A 22,196-nucleotide genomic window follows, 5' to 3' on the forward strand; every position below is an offset into this window, starting at 1 on the left:
AACCCTGATTGACATTCACATATGCACTGGATTGATTCAAAATGGAGGTGCCTCCATTAGTGGAAATGATACCAATTTGGTAGCATACACACACTACAAAATATTTGGATAGCTCTGGACCTTTACAAAAGACTTGGTATGGGACCCGGTGTTGAATACACTGGGTTAAGTGGGTTTATCCATGCTCCCCCCCAACAGCACTGGGTGCATTCAGGGCCAGTGTGAACACTGCAGAAATAACCTGGTTTCACACTGTGAATAGTGTGAATGGGGCCCTAACTTATCACCCAAGGGTGATGATTCCCCACTGCTGAAAAGGAACTGTATTGCACAAAGGGCTCCATCTTCTTCCAAACACTAGCCAGTTGTTTTTAACTGCTTTTGAGCTGATCCTGACTCTGTGAATAACCCTGTGAATAAGACGTTTCCAAGATCCTTTATCCTTTCCAGCTCTGCTCAGATCCTGCAAGCTCAAGCCTGTGGCCTCCCTCATTGAGTCCAGACAACTGGTATGCAATCTTCCTTTCTCCTACCTTTCCTAACTTCGTCTTTTCTAATGAGTCATGCCTCCTCATGATGTGGCGAAAATATGACAGCCTCAGTTTCCTTATCTTAGCTTTTAGGGAGAGTTTTGGCTTGATTTGTTCAAGGACCCATTTGTTGGTCTTCTTGGCTGTCCACTGTATCCTCAGCACTCCTCTCCAGTGCCACATTATTTTCTTCTTATCCGCTTTCTAGGCCAGCCTAAATGTTCAGTCCATTTCTCCTCACCTCTTTCTCTTTCCACTTTGCACACAGGGCTTCCTTGAAATCTTGTGACCTGCCTTCATGTTGCCAGTGACTTACAGAGACTCTTATCCTAGGGTTTCTCTTGGAAAAAGTGATTACAGTGGTGCCTCGGGTTACGAAAGTAATTCGTTCCGCGGCCGCTTTCGTAACCCGAAAAGCCTTCGTAAGCCGAATTGCCATAGGCGCTAATGGGGAAAAGCCGCGATTCCGTGCGAAAAAGCCGAAAAAAGCACCAAAAGTTTTTTCGTAACCCGAAAAAACATTCGTAACCCGGAACAATAATTCCCTATGGGATTTTTTCGTATCCCGAAAATTTCGTAACCTGGGTATTTCGTATCCCGAGGTACCACTGTATTCTGAAGTTTGCTCTTGCCCGCATGTGAGGCTGAGTTTAGCCTTGCTCAAGCTCTGTGGCCCAACAGGGATTGTAACCCTGGATTCCCAGAATTTGGGGTCAACGCTCAAACCACAACAGGATCGCTCTCTCCCTTGAAATGTATCTCCCTTTTTCTACCCTGCAGCCCATAATTTTGGCTGCCCAGGAATCCACCACTTCTTCTAGAGGTGTGACAGCAGGAAATATCCCCTCTTACTGTCCCCAGTCTCTCTGATGCAAAACCCAGGTAAAAGAATGAGCTTTAGGCTGCATCCACACTGCAGAACTAATCCAGTTTGACACCAATTGAACTGGCATGCCTCCATATGATGGAGGTGCCCCAACAAACTACCATTCCCAGAACTCCATTGCAGGGAGCCAGGGCAGTTCAAGTGGTGTCAAACTGGGTTAGTTTGGAGGTGCCTCAACAAACTCCCATTCCCAGAACTCCACCTAAGGGACCCATGGCAGTTCCAATGGTATCAAAATGGATTAGTTTGGAGGTGCCCAACAACAAACTCCCATTCCCAGAACTCCAGGGCAGTTTCTATGATGGCAAACTGGGTTAGTTTGGAGGTACCCCAACAAACCACCATCCCTTGGCAGGGAGCCATGGCAAAAACATTTTTGCTTTGTTCTCGCTGGAAAGCTAGTCTAGGGATGGGGGGGGGGGGGGGCCCCTCATTCTCCTTCCTTTTCTTGCGGGGGGGGGGGGGGGAGATAGATGATGGGAGTGCCCCCCCTTTTGCAGGCTGCTCTGCGTCAAGGGAGGGGCGGCTCCTCGGTCTCTCCCTCCCTCCCTCCCTCCCTCCCTGCTTGAACCGCCCCTGCGTAGGAAGAACCGAGCACATGTCCCTCTGCTGCTGCTGCCTCTCCCCATCCTCCTTCTCATCATCGCACACTGTCTTGCTGGCTCCTGCCCCTCGCCCAGCGCCCAGCACTGCGGTAGAGACAGAGAGAGACAGCGAGACAGACGCCCAAGCCACGCTGCTGGGCGCCCTTGGACAGAAGGTGAGCCCGGGTCGGGGCTGGGCTTTGTGGGGGCATAGGCAAGGGCCCCTGGACCCAGGGAGAGAGGGCATCCCTGGGTGGGTGGCCAAGGCAAGGGTCCCCGCTGCAAGGCAAGGCAAGCAGCATCCTTACTCATGATTCAGTAGAGTGGCTGGGAGAAAGGCAAGATAGAAGACATTGTTGTTATTACTACTACTATTGTTATTGTTATTATTATTAGGGTGGCTGGGAGAAAGGCAGGATCAAAGTTATTGTTACTGTTATTATTGTTAGGGTGGCTGGGAGAAAGGTGGGGCATAAGAAATGAAATTATTATTATTAGGGTGGCTGGAAGAAAGCCAGGATAGACATTATTATTCTTGTTATTATTCATAGAGTAGCTGGAAGAAAAAAGGGATATAATAAATAAAATTATTCTTCTTATTATTAGGATGGCTGGGAGAAAGACAGGCTAGAAGTTATTATTATTATTATTATTAGGGTGGTGGGGAGAAAGGTGGGATATAATAAATGAAATTGTTATTATTAGGGTGGCTGGAGGAAAGGCAGGATATAAATTATTATTCTTGTTATTATTCATATTGTAGTTGGGAGAAAAGCAGGATATAATAAATGAAATTATTATTATTATTATTATTATTACTAGGGTGGCTGGGAGAAAGGCAGGATAGAATTTATTGTTGTTATTATTCATAGGGTAGCTGGGAGAAAGGCAGAATAAATAAAATTATTATTATTAGGGTAGCTGGAATTATTATTATGATTGTTATTATTCATAGGGTAGTTGAGAGAAAGGTGGGATATAGCCATTATTATTATTATTATTATTATTATTATTATTATTATTATTGTTGTTGTTGTTAGGGAGACAGGGAGAAAGGCAGGATATGAGTAATTATTATTATATTATTAATGGGGTGGCTGGGAGAAAGGTGAGATGAAAGTAAATATTATTATTATTATTATTATTAGGGTGGCACATGGATTGTGCCCACCCCTGGTGTGACACAGCCAAGGTGTGGGGAATGGGAAGCCATTCTCCCCCCATCTCCCCCAGGAGACTATTCTCCACTCCACTCTGACATTGAGGTTTTTAAACAAATTCTTTCCTTGGCCAATGTGGTGGGAATGTGGGCAAGGAGGGTTTCTTTCCCAGCCAAGGAAAGGAGGATGGCTGGAATAGACCAGCGGATGGAGCATCTTCTGGGCATTTCATTGGGAACAAGGCCCGATGGTGGTGGTACCCAAGGCAGGGAGGTATAGGACTATTCTCTCAGTGGCAGAGGGATGGGGAAGAAGAAAAGCCTTGGTGATGATGATGATGAAGAAGAAGAAGGAGAAGATATGGGGGCTTCAGGGTGAGGGATGCTGGATCATCCTCATCATCTTCATCCTCCTCCTCATCATCATGAGGGCAGCACAGGGCCGTGGCCCACAGAACTGGGCCGCCTGAGGCCAGAGAGGATGCAGAGAGCATCCTTCCCATGGTGGAAGTTACCCTGATCAGGGTGGCCTGATTTCACCACAAAGAAGGACAGGGCACCCCCTCAAAATGGAGGACATTCCAGAAAAAAATAAGGGAGGACAGTCCCAAATAAAAGCTTAAAATACTCCCAGAAACAGAAATGCCTGCTTCTTAGCCCTGCTCCCAAGGGGAGACATTTTGAATTTCCTCCTGAGGACAGAAGGCTGAGATGGAGGACAGGTCCAGGGAAAGGAGGACACCTAGTCACCCTGATCCCCTGACACAGCAGGATGGAGGCAGGCATAGGTCAAGGAGGGAGAGACGTAAACAGGAGCAGGCCCCCCAATAGAAACATGTAGGTTAGTAGGATTTGGGGGCGATCCAGTCTGAGATGTTCTGTGCAGTCCAGCCAGTGGGTCCAGTGGGATCATGTTAATCCAGTGTTTTCCAAGAAAGTAAGATCTCTTCCTCAGCATCTAGAGTCCCTTGGGATCTTCTTCAGAATAGCTGAACTCCTGCTGCTCCTGTATTAGTATTAGTAGTTAGTATTATTATTGTCATAGCATGTGCTCTCATGTACAAGAAGAGGAAGAAATCCGGCATTTTACATCAGAACACATGGGCAGGCATTTTAGGTTCCTTGCATTGCATCAGATGGAAGCCTGGCATTTCAGCAGACCCAGGCCTGAATCCTGTTGGTTAGCTGCAACTCGAGCAAACCTTTAGAAACCAAAGGACAATAATAACACCCCCAATCCACAAACCAGGGATGCCTATCTTCAGCTGACCAAAATGCCCCAAATGCATGATGCTTGTATCATGTATTTGGGGGCCTTTTGGTCAGCCAAAGAAAGGCATCCTTGGTTTGTGGATTGGGGGTGTTATTACTGTCCTTTGGTTATATGGCCAACATGCCTACCCCAAAATAGGTTCCCTTATGGTAAGTGAACACATAGGTAAATCCCATCAAGTCAGTAGGTCTACTCTAGTTGGAACCTATAACACAATCCAAGTTTCTTTCCCTTTTCTTCCCCACACAGACCTGCATTGTGCTTGTTCTTGTTGCTTCTCCTTTTTGGGTGGAATTCACACACACACACATATCTTTGGGTGTCTGTGAGGCTTGTGAAAAGACCAAACTGATCTCTGTTCAGTAGATACTCCTGGGATAGATACTCTTGGAATAGATCAATAGATGAGAGATGGCATCCTGGATACTACACAAACTCTTTTCCTAGATGCAAAGGGATCTTCTTGTGATACACCCCGCTGAAAGTAAGAAACTAGTGGCATGAGCTTTCCTAGACTTGAGCTTACTTCTTCAGGGGCAAGTCCAAACTACCACTCCCACAATTCCACAGCATTGAGCCACAGCATTTAAAGCGTGGTCAAACCGGATTATTTCTGCAGTGTGGATGCAGCCCAAGTTGGAAGGGATCCAGTTGCTGGGCGTGGTCCGGCGCGAGCCTCCCACCCGTTGTGACGACACAATGTTTGGGTGGGTATGCAAATGAGGAGCTGAGCTTGGCGTCTGGGGGCTCCCTGCCCCCTCCCTTCCTGGCTTAGAGACCTCTCCCTTCCCTTATTGCCAAATAATAAAGGGAAGACCATTGCTTTTATTAGAGAATCCTCCTGGAGGCAGACCCTTCCTCCCCAGTCCCTTTCCCCTGGTGGAGGTGATTCCTTGCATGGGGCTGTTTCAAGCCAAACAAACCTGGCTTACCTTCCCTTTGTCTGGAAGGAATTCCATGTCCTAAAAGAGGCAGCATTTATTTGCTAATATGCTTTGTTTGTTAAGGAAACTTCTCTTTCAGGATCTAGTAGGTATTCATCCAAAATAAGTGTATGTGTGTGGATTGTGTGGGTATAAAATACAGCCGGCTCTCTGCATCCACGGATTGAAAATATTCAGAATGCACGCACACACACACACAAATATATATAAATCAAATCAAGGCTTCCTCTTTGAATATATATATATATATATTCAAAGAGGAAGCCTTGATTTTGCCATTTTTTGTAAGGGACATGATTTTACTACATTGTTGTACGTAATGGGACTTGAGCATCCATAGATTTTGGTACAGTAGGTCCTGGAATCAAGCCCCTCAGCAGATATCTAGGGCCCACTTTATATATATATATATATGTGTGTGTGTATATATATATATATGCATATACACACACACATATATAATAAAATAATAATATGGTTTATTTGTATTTCCCATCTCTCCCTACGGATCCAGGTGGGATTACAGCATAAAATTACAAACACAGTAAAATACAGCATAAATAAAATTAATACACACACACACACACACACACTTTATATGTACACACACACACACACACACACACATATGATAAAATGCAATTATATAGTGTACAGATACATAGGAGACTCCATCAGGCATTGTCCTTTCCCCCCATTTTCTTAACAATGCAGAAGATGTATGCATTAGGAGTTTAAGAATGTAGTGCATGTCTACTCAGAAGTAAATCTCATTGTCCTGAGCTGGACATATTCCTAGCAAGGATGTTTAATACTGTACTGAACACTGGAACATATTTGGGAGTGCATGGGATTGCATTGTTTTTATTTCATTCAAGCAAGGAGGGGGATAATGTCTTCCCTTCCCTCCATCTTCAGCTTTTCCTGTCAGATCCTTCATCATTTTCATAGGTTCCTAGACTTTCATGAGGGATGTGGAGGGAAAGGCCCTGAGACTTGAATGTAATATTCCATTTTATGCACAGAAGGGATATTAAAAGTGAGAAGATGCAAATAAATTCAGTTTCTGTTTTCTTCAGAAGATAGAATTTTATTTCTTACTGTTGCCTTCAAGGTCATAGCATGCTGGACACAAAAAGTGTTGGAAGCAGTGTTTAGCCTTGCTAAGTGCAAGGGAAGGGTATATGGCAAAGGAGACTGAAAGTCAGTAGGCAATTTGAATTTTCCTCCTCCTCTAGGGTGTTTAAATTCGAAAGCTGCTGTCATCTGAGCCAGCTATTTCATCAGTTCTTCTGCTATGACTGGGCACTCAGATTTGCTTGGGTTTTCCCCCTCCCATTTCCCTGTAATGATAAGAAATCTTAACCAGCCAGTTTGCTTCTATGTGAAAAGGCAGAAGTCAGCTATATTCTGCAAAAATAGCATCAAATTGCATCAGAACTTGACTGTCACCATCATATATACCTTCTGATGCATACCTATGCAAATTTGTCCATCAGCTTCATTGTATCAATAGTCTGAATGACAAAAGGAAACCTGATTACTGATTATTAAGTGTGGCCCTTCAAAATCCAGTCAGTTTTCTGTTCCCTTGTAATTATCTGCAATTCACATAATAGTGGTTAGGCGCTGCAATTATGTGGAATACCTGGAATGATTTTTGTACACACCCAGATTCTTTTGAGTCTGAATTTGGGCTGAACAGTTAGGAAATAACTCTAAATGATTTTATTCTAGGAGGCAAAATCGCAGATGAACCAGCAAGTATACATACCATTGAGCTGCTCAAGGAATTCCATGTTTCCTTTTGCAGATTATATCTAACTTCCTTCACACAGAGGCAACACTTTTTGTGCCAGATTTCCCCTATGTCCTCATTCCCTAAAAGTAAAAATACTAGGAAGGTTGACATTTCATGATACAAATCAGCACAAGTAGTGACTGGAATAGGGAAGCTCTACAAGATAATATTAGTCTGTAATGTTAATTTTCTTAGAACACGTTCACTAAATCATGCGTAAAATAAATAGAGGAAGACCTGTGAAGTCAATAGGACCCAAGGGGGTCTGCCTCAGGACCAGAACACTCAGAACTCTGTTATATCTAATATACAGAACTGCTTTTTCATAGACAGTATCACCTGTCCATACTCCTGTCCTCTTCAAATTCATTGATTATCATATACTCTCAGGTTTCAAGTATCTTTGCCAGAGGTAAACCTCTCGATCAGTGGTTCGCAGCCTTTAGTCTTCCAGATGTTTTGGACATCAATTCCCAGAGGTCCCAGCCAATGTGGTGAATATTCAGGAATTCTGCAAGCTAAGTTTCAAACATCTGAAGGATCAAAGGTTGAGAAACACTGTTCTAGATTCTAAAACGTAGGCATGGAAGTGCTTTACACTCTGCATAGATGTTGGCTACCAAGCTGCTCTCTTCCTGGTTACAAAGAAACTGATAAGTTCTGGGATGCTCCAGATGTATAAGGCTTTAACTCCCATCATCCTTGGCCATTGGCTATACTGACTTTAGTTGTTGGCAAGAACACCTAGAGTGGAGTTGCCAGGGCATCTGTCAATGCTGTTTATCCAGCTGTAGGAACATAGCTGAATGTTCCTCTGCTACCCTATGCTGCTCTCAATTGGCCAATAAGTGGCCTTTATCTCACTAGTGTGTTCACCAAATGTGGGTGTTTTCCAACCTTTATCCCAACAACAGTGGGCTTTACACTTGGGCAATCCTGCCAATGTCACCAGCGGTGAGGATTTCTCTCAGGCAAGCTCACCACTCTGACCAAATTGCGAGATTTATCTTTTCACTGAATCACAGAACGATATAGAAGAGACCCTATGGGCTATCCAGTCCAACCGCCGCCATGCAGGAATACATAATCAAAGCACTCTTGACAGATGGACATCCATCCTTTTTTTAAAAACCCCAAAGAAAGAGACTCCACCACACTCTGAGGCAGCATATTCCACTGTCAACAGCTCTGACCATCAGGAAGTTTAACCCACCAATTGCAACAACTTATAAGCTGCTGTCATCAGAGCCAGCTATTTCATCAGTTCTTCTGCTATAACTAAGAGTGAAGGCTCTCCCTAACCTCCATCTCTGTGACACCAAGTTTGGGGACTGTCTAACTACTCTCAAGGTACCTATGAGGATCTATGCAACTTCAGTCTTCAATGGATACTGTCCTATGCTGCAGTCAGTGAGTGACCCAGGAGTCACCAGAGGATAAGGCAAGAGCTGTCCAGTAGTTAATCCAGTCCAGGTCAGTCAGAGGTTATCCAGCAAGACTAAAAGAAATGCAAGATCACTTAGAGTGCTATAATTGTGTGTTCCTAACCCTTTTCAACACTTAAGATTCTGTGATTCCATTGCATCCTCTGACCCTGTTCCAAAAGCAGTTTTGTAACTACTTTTACTATTACTACAGCTCTTACTTTTATTTTACAGTGTGTCAATGACCTACCAACCTACTTACCTATATGAGGGCACTTAAGAAGAAGGATAAATCTTAGAAGCCTACTTTTTTCTTTCAGTGATGTTCTACCACAGAAGAATATTTTATTTCTTTCTCTCCTTTGTTTATTTGATCTAAGTGATATGACACACTTGGCAAAGTGGCTTCTGTACAGAGTTTGTCTCCAAACGGCAAAAATCCAGCTCTTCTTTTACTTTCATTTGTGCTGCTTTCTTGCACTGGCTGTGGATGTACATGTGGCTCTGACCTTGTCACACATAGATGTGATCAGGTCACATACTCTGTCACAATCCTTCCTAAGTATGAAGCAGTTTTGGCAGATGATTTTAGGAAAGTTATATGGAATGGAGAATGGAAAAGTCTGGTACTAAATTCTCAGGTACAGGTGTCTGAGGAAGCAGGAAAAAACCAGTTACATTAGTATCTTATTTTTAGTGTCCAATTGTTCTTCAACAAATGAATGCTGAAATGAGGAATCCTGTTCTGTCCCCAAAATAGAAAAATGGATATTGAATGAGCATGACTGCTCTTTCATCCCTGACAAATACTGTCCACGTTCTGTAAACAGCTGGAGCTGCTTCTAGCTGATTAGAGTTTTATACCCTAGTCCCAGATGACACAAGCTGCTGCCACATTGCAGAATTAATGCAGTTTGACACCACTTTAACTGTCATGGCGCCATCCTGTGAAATTCTGGGATTTGTAGTTTGTTGTGGCATCAAAGTTCTCTGACAGAAAAGGCTAAATCTCTCACAAAGCCACAAATCCCAGAATTTCATAGCAGTGAGCCCTGGCAGTTAAAGCAGTGTCAAACTGCATTAATCTTGCAGTGTAGATGCAGATTTAGAGTAGTGACAGGCAATTGGACAAGGGCAAAATTTTACCTCCGAAGCCCCTATGCAGTCTGCACCACTACAAGCAACATGACTGGACGTGATGTAATGTCATTTCTGAATTTTATTTTGGCTGTTTTTCAGATGTTTTTCTTTTTCTCTTAATTCCTTCCTTCCTTCCTTCTTTTGCTCTTTGGGGTATGTGGCAGGAGCCTGGGGATGGAGAGCAAAACAGAAGCATTTTATAGTAGTTTTGAGCTGTCTGGACTCCCTGGGCTCACTGCTATGAAATTTTTAAAAGGTAAATTGCATAATGCTATTTTAATACTTTTTGAGTTCTGGGCTTTGTGGGGGACTTTAGGGGATTTCAAGGCTTTGGAACTTTAAGCTTTATGTGCAGTTTTTAGCCTGCACTTTGTCCACTTCTGCCTTGGAGGGAAGGGTCATGGATAGATCTAGTGTGTTCCACTGTCACCATCCAAGATACAATTGTAACAATTAGGAAGGAATGAAGCCACAACCTACCTCACCCATTGCCTTTGGATGTTTGGAACTGAATCTATATTAGGCTAAGCAAAGGAGAACTAAGAAAAGTGGACTTTTGGGGACTGCATATCTCAGATTACCACAGTTAGCATGGCCATAGGCTATACATTCTAGAATGTGGGTGACTGTAGAAGCTGTAGTCCAAAACATTTCCAAACTCTAGTGGAAAGTCCTTCACTTAAACTTACAATGAGACAAGTTCTTTCATATAAGCAAACATTGGACTTTCTAAGGTAGAAGATGGAAGATTTTAAAGACATAGCTGTATTAGCCTGGATCAGCATGCAAAGGAATATTGTAGGACCTTTGTGACTAATTGAGAGAAAGACAGTTGCAGCATAAGCTTTTGTAGTCTCAGTCTCAGTGGTGCTACAGTATCAGAGCAGATCAGAGGATGAATAGTCCTTTGTAAAACGTGGGTGTGCATGTGTATGTGTACATGTGCACATGTACCCTGGAAGATTTTGTTTCTCTGATTAAAAAGTTTGCATATGTTTAATTTTCTATTGTGGATTATTGCAGAAATGTTTTTAAAGAAATAATGAGAGCTCTTGCAGTTAACTCCCTGGAGGTCTCTCATATGACCAAACCATTTCTGGTTTATTTATGTAGAATATTTAGTCTTCACTTACTTCATTTTCCATTTTAATCTCCTTTAAAGTAGAAGAGTATCTGATGTAATTTTTTTTTAAAAAAACTGGTTATTAAAATTTATGAATGCTACTAGGAATTTATATATGTATAAGATAATTTAGATGGCTCTCAACAGAAACATGGGTGGTACACTGGTAATGACAATCTAGTAATAATTTAATCAATTGACATTACAATATAACTGAACTTTTTACCCATCAAAAGTGTTACATACTTAATTAGATTTTGTAACATTGTAATAAACTAGTGCTATAAATGGAGAACAAAGGAAACTTTCTGATGAAGTGTATATCTGCTGCCCTATACACAGAAAATCAAATAATTAGAAGATTGAATTCACATCCAATTCAGATTCATCAGTACACCTTAATCTTTAGTCAGATGTTAGTTTTCAGTTGTGAGGGCTTGGGAATTAGTTAAATAACTATCAGTCAGTTTAGATAAGTTTCTTGAAGGCTGTTCAAGTGTTTCTTGAACACATGTATTATGTTCACAAAAACATACATGGCCAGATTTTTTCACATAACTTTTGCATGTATACAGATATACTGCTACATAACATTAAATACTGTAATAACAAGATTTATTAATCGGTAAAATAGATGAGACTTTCAACTATATTGTTTTCCACTATGATCTCTCCTCCCCCCCCCTTTTTTTTCTTTTCCCCTTAAACACTGAGAATGCTCATTTCCTTTCATTTAATTGTTTGAGGTTGTTGTTTTATTCCTCCTCTCAAAATGTTTGTGTTTCCCAGAAAATCTGTGAGACTCCCTCCCTCCCTGCCTGCCTGTCTATTTTTATTGATCTGTGTTTCTTTCAGTGATCACATTTTGACTATCCATACGTGTGATTGAAGTCTGAGTCTGCATCTGCGCTGCAGAAATAATTCGGTTTGACACCACTAACTCCCATGGCTCAATGCTATGGTATTCCGAGATTTGTAGTTTGTTTTGGTACCAGAGTTCTTTCATAGAAAAGGCTAAATGCCTCAGAAAACTGCAGTTCCCAGAATTCCATAGCACTGACCCATGTTGGTATATAGTGGTATCAAACTGGATTATTTCTGCTGTGTAGATATAGCCCTAATGATGTGCATAATCATTACTAGTATACAAAGTGATTAGTAAATAATACAACACAAACAATTAATACTATGAAGAATGAACGTCTAGACTAGAACAAGGATAAATGAAAATAGATTTAGTAGTTTTGAAGTTGTAATTGGTCTTTTCCTGATGACTGTTCTTAAGAAGTATTGTCTTACCCATCCATAAAAGGTATATAGGTAAACTGAACCAAAACTACACACCGTTCAAACATGCTAAATCTAGCCAAATATATTTAGGCTTTGAGCAAAGGTTTCCATGAAACTCATACTAAACGTGGAGTTGAAGTCTTTCATGGCTGGCATCCATATTTTTTTGTGGGGTTTTCAGGTTATGTGGCCATGTTCTAGAAGAGTTTTCTTCCTGATGTTTTGCCAGCATCTGTGGCTGGTGTCTTTTCCAGGCAAGCATTCTCTGAAGATGCCAGCCACAGATGCTGGCGAAACGTCAGGAAGAAAACCCTTCTAGAACATGGCCACATAACCCGAAAAACCCACAAAAAACTATCATAGTAAATGGATTGATGATTTCAATCCAAAATAATAAAAGCACAACTTTGATGTAAATTGCACTGCTCTATCTTTTTTTTTTTCATTTAAAAAAATATTTTACTTCAAAGTAAATCAGTGTAGGAGTTGGAGTAAGCAACATATATAACAAAAGTACTGTTTGATCTGGATCAGTTGGCATATTTCAGTAGTGAAAGTTCAGATTGCATGCAGTTTGACTTTTCATCTGTTTGTAACAGGTTGGGGGACAATTTGTTTTGGAGTGTAGCCCTGGAGACAGTATGATCCAAATGTACTAAATTTTCATAGCAGATTGTAAATAGTATTACAAGTGGAAATCATAATACAACGAAGAAAAAGTCTATACCATTCTGTGCATCAGGTAATTAAAATTGTAGACTAGCCCAAATTTAGAATGACTTTAGAATTGCAGGTGGTGAGTATCATTAAGAAAACTGAATGTTTGAAATTCCATGAATGAATAAATGAATAACAAGTTGCTTCCCTAACAGAGAGGAAAGGATTGCTTCTAAATCCACTCAAATTAGCCGAAAACAATGTTTGGTTACATTACCTGGCATAGCATTGTCTTTGCACGGATGGGAGACTATACCCCAATAGCAGTTATGCTCTCTGGACTCCACTATTGTAAGGGGCGTATTTGACAGGGGAATCCTATTCAGTTACATTGGAACTCTGTGCTCTATCGCCCAAATGAATGCTCAAGATTTAATTCCCAGCGGAGCCATAGAATCATAGAGTTGGAAGAGACCAGAAAGGCCAGCCAGTCCAATGAAGGAATACACAATCAAAGCACTCTGGAGTGATGACCATCTGGACAGATGACTTCTGAGAGATGACCATCCAACTTCTGTTTAAAGACCTCCAAAGGAGCAGATTTCCCCACCCTTTGAATCAGTCTATTCCCCTGTGAAACAGTTCTTACAGTGAAAAGGTTTTCCCGGATGTTTACATGAAACCTGTTTTCTTGTAATTTGAATCCATTGGTTTGTGTTCTGGTCTCTGGAGCAGCATAAAATAAGCTTGTTCCATCTTTTCTATGATATCCCTTCAGATATTTAAAGATGGCTATCATGTCACCTATCAACATTCTCTTGTTCAAGCTAAGCATGCCCAATTCCCTAAACTGTTCCACATAAGCTTGGTTTCCAGACCTTTGACCATCTTGGTTTCCTTTCTTTTGATGTGTTTTGGCTTGTCAATATCCTTTTTTGAATTGTGGTAGATTCTGTGTTGGAAATCGGATTGAGATTAACATTGCAGCCATTCTGTGCACACTACCAGGACAATATAAGACTCACTCAAGAAGCACTGATCTTATATACCAATATATGTGGAATGGATTTCTTCTTCTATGACTAGAGCACAAATGAGGGCTTTGTGGTGGGACACTTTGCAAAACAGCAGTTCATACAGCTCTGCTCCCCAGGACTTAAAAGCCCTGGAGGACTAAAATATGAAAAGCAGGTGAATAAGACTTTATATCAGAATCCATGCAAGTACTTTGGTTCAAGAAGCTAAAACTAAAAATGTACCATCAAGCACAAGCATGCTAAAGCTACAAATACAAAACATGATGTATAGGTAATCCATGGAGGAAAGAGAAGAAGAGCGTGACACAAATTCTATTGTGAATACTAACTGGTGTAGATCTATAACAGCAATGGAAATTACTTATGTGGTGTTGTTACTTTCAGCATTGCCAACTACATTTTGACTTTGTCCCAGTCTGGAACTCAAGACAGCTTATAAATTTAAAACAGATACAGCTTTAAAAAGTCAAATAAGTGTTGACTTACTAAGGTATTATTGATTCAGTGGTTTTACTCTCGTAGGGATTAATAGTAAGAATTAGGCCCGTGTTTCATGGGTCCAAAACACACTGCAAAAATGATCCAGTTTGAGATCCCTTTAACTGCCCTGGTTCAATACTAGGGAATACTGAGAACTGTAGTTTTGTGAGACATTTAGGCTTTTCTATTAGAGAGCTCTAGTGTCACAACAAAGTACATTTCCCAGGATTCCCTAGCACTGCATCAAAGCAGTCCCGAACTGCGTTATTTTTGTAGTGTGTTTTCGACCACACTTCTGTACCTTCTCCATCAGCAGGTCTTCTGTACCTTCTGTACCGTCTCCATTTGCAGGTCTCTATACACTATGAACAGTGCAGGAGCTACAAAATCCATGGCCATAGATTCTCCTATGTCAACTTTATGAGGAAATGGTCTCCTTTGCTGTTGAATATCAGATACTCCTGAAGACATCTATTAGTAAGGCTGGCCAAACACAATATTCCCCATAATATAAACACAAACAGCTTCATTTATATACCACTTCATTCTGAACTAACAGTGTCTAAGCGGTTTACAACTATAAGCTAATTGCCCCCAACAATCTGAATACTCATTTTAGCAACCTTGCAAGGATGCAAGCCTGAGTCGAACTTGAGCCCTTTTGTTGGTAATGAACTCACAACCTTATAGTTTAGAGTGAGTGGCTGCAGTACTGGCATTTAACCACTGCACTACCATGGCTCACAGCCAGAACATGTGAAGCAGAATAAAGAAGAAATAGAAAGCGTTCTAATACACTGTCCTACCCCAGAGGTATGGCGATATTATCAGTGGGAGAATGAGGAGCTGGACTAAAGTATAGACAATCTCCTTTACTTTTACTTAATAGGCTGTAATCGGCACCAAGTCTCTAGATCTGTGTGTTGCAACTGCCACCTATTACTCCCATACCCACATTTCTTTTGTCTCTCAACAAGAAACCAGGAAACAATTCAACAAGCATAGAAAAAGAATACAGTGGACCCCTTGTTATACACTGGGGTTTGGTTCCAAGATCCCCCATGCATAACAAAATCTGTGTGTGCTCGTCCCATTAAATATAATGACATAGCAAAATGGTGCCCCTTATAAAAAATGGAAAATCAAGGTTTCATATTTGAAATTTATACTTTTTCTGAACATTTTCAAACTGTGGCTGCTTGAATCTATGAATAAAAAATCTGTGTATAAGAAGGGCTAACTGTATTATCTTTATTATAGTAACATGCATATATATTCAGTGGGGCCCACAGTAGTGGGCAAGGAAATATCCTTAGCAATTTCACTAGGGCAAAAACAGCTTGAAGCTCAGTATCAACCAGTTCTTTGACTTCCATGAGCTTTTCCAGATATTCCATGTAGTATTTGTCGTTCTGCAAAATATGTGGCACCCTGTATGTTCTCAGTCACCCCTCAATCTGTCAGGCAATTGCGATCCTCATAGGAGACTTGCCCTAAGCTTCAAATAAGCAGAAATCAAGAGCTTCTACCTTTTCATTTTAGTAGGCTTTCTGTGTGTTTTGAAAATGTATGACATTTGTGAAACAGGAGCAGCTTTGTCTTGCACAGAGAAACTGTGATGAGGCCATCTGCACTTATGTCTGTTGTTTGGTTCCCTCTCACTGGGCCGTGCAAAATGAAAGATAAAGTTGCCATCAAAATTCACTCCAAAATAATCAATAAAAATGAGTGTCAGATTGATTGTTCTCATGGAGGTTGACAGTAGGGGACTCCTACTCCCTGCTGCCCATCTTAACTGTCCCAGCAGTGGAACATGAAGTGAACAGTTCAGAGTGCTACCTGTTGACTCTTCTTCTGTGTGGAATCATTGAACCTCCTTTTCTCTAGAGGCGATGAGTTTCCCTCAAAGCCAAAACAACAAAGTACTGCATTCTTGGGCAGAAAATTTAACAATGAGTTTGGTACCAGGAACAGAAATGACAATAAGAAGAGTAGTTTAACATATTTCAGCAAAATATTCAAAAATGACCAATATACATATGTTATCTGAAACAACCAGATCAGGTTAGGTCTTGTGTCGTCGTCGTCGTCGTCGTCGTCATCATCATCATCATCATCATCATCATCAATTTTATTTCTTACCTAACTCTCCTCAAGGCTCAAAGCACAGTACTACATAGTTTAAGACACATAAAACTATTTTAACACATAAAGGGGCTGTAACTACAGCCCCTTTATGTGGATTGTGGCCATGGCAATCTCACACCGCAGCCCCAATCTGGCCTTTCAAGGGTGCAAAAAGGAGCTGCAAACAGCGGCTTCTTTTTGCACCCTTGAAAGGGCACCATAGCTGCGTTGCCACAGCTATATGATACTCCTTTGGCGCTGCATTTTATAGAGTGGAGCGGTGTGCAGCATCAGGGCTTCCTGGGGGCTGGAATTGGACATGCATTGTGAGGACACTACGCCCCAACTCTGTCCCCATGCCGGACTTTCCTGTCAGTCTGCACAGCCCCTAAGTTAAAACACATAAACCGATTAAAACGATCCAATACAATATGAAAATATAACAATTTAAAATTCATAGTATAAAATAAACTAGGTAGGCTTGCTGGAAGAGGTAGGCCTTTAATACTGTTTTTAAATGAGACAGCATGTTTAGCTTCCAGATCTCTCCCAGCAGGTCATCCCAAAGTTTAGGGGCAGCTGATGAAAAGATCCTCTGGGTTACAGTTGTCAGTATAGTCCAGGCTGGTTAAAGTACAGTGTGCCTGCGTCATATGCTGAAAGCAGCGCTGGAAGAAGTGGTGCTATGCGCCGGAAGAAACAATGGCGTGTTTTCCGGTGGCGCGCGCACACCGCTACCACCCCGTGCTGCTGCGAGCATGAGCCCCATTACTTCTAATGGGGCTTTGAGCATACGTGCTATTTCTTTTATGCGGGGGTAGGGGTCTGGAATGGATTCCCCTCGTAAAAGAAAGGTGCACTGTAAATGTTCCCCAGAGGACATGAGTGTACTTAAGTAAAGAAAAGCGTTTTGAACCTTCTAGAGTTTACTTGCAGTCTTCTTCCTAAACACATTCTTTTCCTTTCAGGAGTTGTCACTTTTCTTATGATTTCCATTTTGGTGGTCACACTTTAAGATCTATGGCTTTTTAAAAACAACAGCACATGCTGGCAGTAGCTGGTGAAGCAGGCTTATCTGTTATCCCGTTTTCCTTCTGTTGATATTCATGTAAGGGAGCAGTAAAGGATTCTGGAGGTAGCTGAAGTTTACCTTGCTTGGCACTCGTAACAGCTATAGTAGATTCAACCAGAGTAAATTCCCACTCTTTCCTAGCTCAGGCTTTATTTATTGCGTTGTTTTGTTGTAGACACACTCTGACATAAAGTCTTTTCTGCAGTCTTTCTTCACTATCCTTCCAATGCTGAGGCTGGTTAAAAAAAAATCTAATTAGACACAGATCAAGAAGGAAAAGGGAAGGGGCTGGGCAGGCAGGCATAAAAACCCTTCAAAAAGGAAACTTCATTGTCATAGGCTTCATTAACTGAAGTATACCTGTATGCGGTAACTGATGTTTTTCTGCATGCTCATAGCATATTTCAAAGCTTTCCTTTACAAAGCTTCTGGGTACTCTCTTGGGGAGATATACAAAAAAGTTATTCTTGCAGTCCCTCATTGTAGAGGGGACTTTTGTATCTGTTAGGTTGGATGAAATCATGAGGTCATTTAGCCACCATTGTAATCTTTTTTCCTGCATGGCAGGACAGTTATCTATGCAAAATATCACTGTTTGTGAGTACTGGTAGAATTGCCAGGAATTTTGTTGTATGACAGTGTTGCTCCATTTGCCTTTATTTCTGCATCTGTTGTGTTGTTGGCTGTGCAACAGGGATTGTATAGAAACATGAATGTGTTACACTGGCATTAACTGTGGAGTAGCAGCCGCCAGCATAACAGGACCACAAGAGTAGCCTGTTTGTGTATGAAAGGCATTTGTGAGGTTGCTTTACACTCTGACACTTTAATTAATCAATATAAGACCACCCATGGAGTTTAGAATTATGCTACTTTAATTTCTGGATAACAGTTGAATAGGGCCCCAAAATTACCTCATGAAAGGACTGAATGAAATTGGGAATTGCTGTGTCAGGGGGAAAAATATATTATGGTATAGAGCAGCTCTGTAAGAACAATGATCATGAATTGTACAAGCCTCAAAAGATAGAATAATTTGTTAATAACTCATGGTCACAATCTACCATAGATTAGGCATGCTTAAACCCCATTGTTTTTTAATATAAAGACACTTAACTGACCAAAGTATTTAATAAGTAGCTCCTTTCTTTGAAATGGAAAAAAAATTCCCAAGGTTGTTGTTTGGCTTCACTGAAATACAGAAACAGAACTTGGGTAGGGATATATAGACAGGAGAAGGATTGAATCCTAGTGGGTGGAACCTCCACTTTAATGGAATTCCTAATTGTATCCTTTTAGTTTCTACAACATCTGTAGAATTGCTTCTATAGGGAAAAAGTTGACATATGTGACTTTTGGACTTGCACTTGAAGATTCTGCTGCTAAAGGCAAAATATTCCCTGAGTCCATGATCTACATTTAATATTTTAAAAATAAAAATAAAATAACATTATGTAGTATCACTTTCCAAAAGACACATATGTCAAAGTCACTTGAATTGGTTGTTATTGTGTGCTTTCAAGTCATTTCCGACTTCCGACCCAAAGGCCATCAGGGGGTTTTCTGGCAAAGGTTTATTCAGAGGTTTGTTTTTGCCATTGCCTTCCCTCTGAGGGTGAGAGCATGTGACTTGCCCAAGATCATCCATTGAGTTTCATGGCCAGTTGAATTTACTGTAGATTAATAAAATGAATGGGTGCTCCTTTAACTTTCTATCAGAGATACATACTTTAATGTTTCTGGGGCAGTTATTTTCAGTGGTCCTTTCTACTTGCATTATATATAAGAAATGAACATCAAGCAGCACCAAAATTATTCATTTCTGTTTGTTCTCCCAATTTGCCTTACTTAAATGTTAGTTTTTACAGCAATGCAATATCCTATACTTTTTTAAAAGTCAGCCATCAGTGGAAAAAGCCATACTCCCCTTTTACCCTCAGACTATTCATTCTTATTGATAGGAACAAGGGGAAGAACTAGATCTTTGTACAATATAAGGAGGTATATATAAGCACAGTGAACTGTTCCAGGCAAACATGCTTATACATTTGAACTACTAATAAATGTCTTGCACATACCATAAAGGTCCTTTATTTGAGACTATCCCAAGAGTTGCAAAGGTGCCTTATACCTTAGTACAGGGCTAGGCAATCTTTTTGAGCTGGGGGCCGGATTTGGAGAAACAAAGGTCTAATCTGCACTGCAGAAATAATGCAGTTTGACCCCACTTTAATTAAAATGTTTCAATGATATGTAATTCTGGGATTTGTAGTTTGTTGTGGCACCAGAGCTCTCTGACAGAGAAGGCTAAATATCTCATAAAACTACAAATCCCAGAATTACATAGCATTGAATCATGGCAATTAAACTGGGGTCAAACTGCATTATTTCTACAGTGCAAATTAGACCAAAGTTGGAGTGAAGTTCACGCTTTGCAAAATATTTTCTCAGAATTGTTCAATTTCATCTATTCTTGACTGAATCACTATTTCTCCACTCCCTAGTATTAGTACTAACCATAGTTTGCCATGGTGTCTGACCTCTGTAAACTATGATGACTGCTGAACAAAGTTTGTTTCAGACCAGAATCAGAAACCATTATGAACTGTGTTTCATGTCACCATGCCATGGAAGGAAATTAACGGCCCAGGACAGATGGGCCCTTTTGTGGCATGGCGGCGGTGCAACTAGGGTTAGGGACCATGCGGCAACTGCACAGTTCCTAACCCTAGCATGCACTGGCAGCGCTAAAATATCAGCATCCCATGTACACGTGTGCTACCATTATGACGTAATAGACGCATAGCATCTGCACGTCATGCCGTGCCATTGGCGCACTCGTGACATAACTATGACGGTGGAAAAAGAACCCTATTTTTCCAGATTCTCTTTCCTCCAGTTTGGCAGCTGCGGTTTTCCTCTGGAGAAAATTAGGCTGCCGCCAGCCTGGACTTACCAAGAGGTATGTACCAGGCCAGTGTTAGTAGTATGTCTACCATGGGTTAGAAAGTGGGAGGAAGATTGGGGGAACTCAGAGGAGGAAGGGAGTTATAATGCATTGCTTGAACCAAGTTGATGAGGCTTGAGCTCACCAAAACAGACAGCTTTACTCTCTATCCCTGAATGTTTTGCTCTAATACGGAGGTGGTAAAGATTAGTCCATGGCAATATGCGGTTCTTAAGGATGTTTTTGCACCCTGGGCCCTGAAAAAGTTACTTCCAATTATTCTTTTAAAAAGCCTGCAAAAATGGCCTATCACACATCTAGGAGACTTCTGGGGCACAGTTGGTCAATGTTGGCCAACCCATATGGGGTGTCTGGGAATTTTAAACAATAGGGTAGGCGGGGCACTCTTAGGTTTCAGAGAGGAGAGGATACACTCTCCTAGCTCCTGAAAATTGCCCACCCTTGCTCTGACATGTGACTATATGCAAAACTAAGGGGCTCTACTTTCCTTGCTGGATCAAGGCCAAGGCAACTTCACACCACAGTCCCAATCAGGCCTTTGGAGGGCGCCCCTTCAGCGCTGCATCATCTGGATGCAGCACCGGAGGCACATCATGATGCGTGCCATCTGTAGCGGCACACGGCATGGCACCCTGGCGGCAGAGTCAGGGAGTGCGTCATCAGGATGCTGCGGCCCAATGCCACCCACAGGCTGGGCTTTCGGACCGATCTGTATAGGGCCTAAGACAATTGTTTTAGTGATCACCTTTTCCTTGGCAAATTGTCAGATGTCTGTCAATGGCAGGCAGCAAATTCATATTGACAGCTTACAAGAAGACCTTTATTACTTTATAATTGTATTGTTTTGTTGACTATAATATGGACGTGTTCCATAATAAAATGTTTGTGCAACACTGAATCAGTGGGGAAGATAGTATTTTGTTGACACATTTTTTAAAAACAAAAAAGTTGGACAAATAGACAAATTAACCGTTAATATTATAAATTGCTCCTAGCTCGAGGCACATTAATTCTGTTCTGGCAACAGTGGGTAACTGCATTCTTCTGAAAGTGTAGGCAAGTAGGATTAGCATGCCTTTAATTTGACTTGCCTCTTTAAAAAGAAGTTGACATACAGTGGATCCTTGGTATCCATTGGGGTTTGGTTCCAGTACCCCCCATGGATACCAAAATCTGTGGATGCTCAAGTCCCATTAAACACAATAGGATAGTAAAATAGTGTCCCTTATCTAAAATGGCAAAATCAAGGTTTGCTTTTAGGAATTTATATATTTTTAAAATATGTTCAAGCCGTGGATACTTGAATCCATGGATAAAGAATCTATGGATATGGAGGGCTGACTGTGTGTCTAAATATTCATTAATAGTTATCCTCCTGCTGTTTCACTGCAGTGTTCTAAATTTTGAACTATTTGTATTTTTATATTTTTGTTGCCTATTGAAATATGTGTAATACATATTTCTCATCCCATGTAGAGATATACAGCCGGACCTTCTTACACATGGATTTTTTATACACGGATTCCAGCAGACATGGTTTAAAAATGTTCAAAAAAAGTACAAATTTCAAATATCAAACCTTGATTTTCCATTTTTTATAAGGGACACCATTTTGCTATGTCATTATATTTAATGGGACTTGAGCATACACGGATTTTCTTATACACGGGGGATCTTGGAACCAAACCCCAGCGTATAACA

The 22,196-nt window shown here is 41.1% G+C and overlaps 1 protein-coding gene across 1 annotated transcript in view; it reads left to right on the forward strand.

Annotated features, from left to right (window-relative positions):
- The first annotated feature begins 2,045 nt into the window (after positions 1–2,045).
- Positions 2,046–22,196, forward strand: part of SLC6A15 (solute carrier family 6 member 15) — a 53,432-nt gene continuing 33,281 nt past the window's right edge. The window contains exon 1 of the mRNA XM_042470601.1: positions 2,046–2,176. The gene's annotated coding sequence lies outside the window, so the exon portion shown is untranslated. The remainder of the gene's footprint in view (positions 2,177–22,196) is intronic.

Source organism: Sceloporus undulatus, chromosome 5, assembly GCF_019175285.1.
Source record: "Sceloporus undulatus isolate JIND9_A2432 ecotype Alabama chromosome 5, SceUnd_v1.1, whole genome shotgun sequence".
Classification (NCBI taxonomy): domain Eukaryota; kingdom Metazoa; phylum Chordata; class Lepidosauria; order Squamata; family Phrynosomatidae; genus Sceloporus; species Sceloporus undulatus.